The 1,703-nt window shown below is 38.3% G+C and overlaps 1 non-coding gene across 1 annotated transcript; it reads right to left on the reverse strand.

Moving 5' to 3' along the window:
• Window positions 1-1,242: 1,242 nt before the first annotated feature.
• On the reverse strand, window positions 1,243-1,352 carry LOC114009189 (U6 spliceosomal RNA). Its single transcript, XR_003550644.1, has one exon. It is a non-coding gene; the product is annotated as a U6 spliceosomal RNA (small nuclear RNA).
• Between the last annotated feature and the right edge of the window lie 351 nt (window positions 1,353-1,703).

Below are 1,703 nucleotides of genomic sequence, written 5' to 3' on the forward strand. Positions count from 1 at the left end.
GAAGATCTATAATTTCTAAGTAGGTTCATATATCTCATTCACTTCTTTTATCCTGATCAAAACCTAGGAGGTGGCTAGGAAGAGATCAACTCTCTGAAAACAGCTGCATGTACTGATCATTGCCTCACCTTGGTTAGGAAGACTGAGTAGTCTTTTTGAGGAAAAAAATATTTTTGTCTTAAGTTGCATGCACTCACTGGAGAGAGACAGAGAGTAATAAAAATAGGGAAAGTGATAAATTACTTCCAAAGAGGGATGGCCATATGGCAATCTTTTCTCCTCCATTCTGCTCTTAAGATTTTGGTGCACACACACACATTCATCCAGTATGATTTTTTAAAAAGAATTATTTATTTTATTTTATTTATTTATTCACATATTTTAATTTGACCAGAGAGAGGGGGAGAGAGAGAAAGTGAGAAAGCAGGCCACCAGGTCTGGGACTTAAACCGTGGTTGGCCACGTGGGAGTGTCCAGTGCCTTAACTACCATGAAACCTGCTGGTCCTCAGCCAGTGTGATTTTTAAGCCACTGGATACTGGGCTCAAACCATGATCAACATTCAAGAATCCAGCACCTTAACTACCACACTACCTACTGGCCCCTTCTGAGGTAATTTTTAAAGCAAGCTGTCCCAACATTCAACAATAGCAAATGCTTCGTATATCACAGTAGGCATGAAAGATCCATCTAATACTTAGACAATCAATACTAAGTTGAATATTATTTGTGATAAATGGTGCACTATTGTCAGGATGCAAATTGTCTGTAAAAGTGGAAATATGATAAAGGATCATTTCAAGGTGATATATAAATAAACCAAAGACGGCCCTATACATTGGCTTCTGTGTGGTTTACTTCTTTATGGCAGGCTACAGTCATTTTCTCAGTCAGTCAGCACCAATATCAAATTCTTATGCATCTTATTTCCTCAAACATAGCAGAAATAAATGAATTTAGCCATTTAATTAGCATTTCTACTTTACATATTCCATAAAAATTCATCTAACATCTGCTAATAATGATAAGACCAACCCTGTAGTCATGATGGTGAGTTTTTTTTTTTTTTTAATCAGTTATGTTTGCATGATACATCATCTCTTTGGAGGGATGGTCATGCCACAATCCTTTTGCTTTGTGCCCATGCACTTGATGTGATTCCCAAGCCACCCAGTCCAGGACATGAACTACGCTATAGGCCATATGGGATCCAGAGCCTTAACCTCCATGCCACCTGCTGGCAAAAATATGGAATGTTTCACAAATTTGGATGCCATTAGTATGGCTCAGGGACCATGTTAATCTTCTTTATATTGTTTCAGTTTTTATACACGTGATGTCAAAGGGAGCACTCTTTATCAATTTTAAGCAACATTGCTTAAAATTTGGATCACAATGTACAAGGATATTTGGTCACATGTTGTTATGAATGTTTCCGTGAGGATGCTTCTGGATGAGATGAACATCTGAATTGGTATAGTAAAGAAGGTTGTCCCCCTAATGTGAGTTAGCCTCACCCAACCAGTTGAAGGGAGACACAAATAGAATAAAAAGACCAACCTTTCCCTGAGTAAGCAAAATTTCTCCAATGGATTGTCTTTAGACTAGAACTGTACCATCTGCTCCCTCTGGTTTCAAGTCTGCCAGCCCAACTGCTTGACCTATTGATAGAAGCTGAATCTGTTTCCTGGATCAGTGTGAAT

Source organism: Tupaia chinensis, unplaced genomic scaffold (genome assembly GCF_000334495.1).
Source record: "Tupaia chinensis unplaced genomic scaffold, TupChi_1.0 Scaffold000478_3, whole genome shotgun sequence".
NCBI lineage: Eukaryota > Metazoa > Chordata > Mammalia > Scandentia > Tupaiidae > Tupaia > Tupaia belangeri.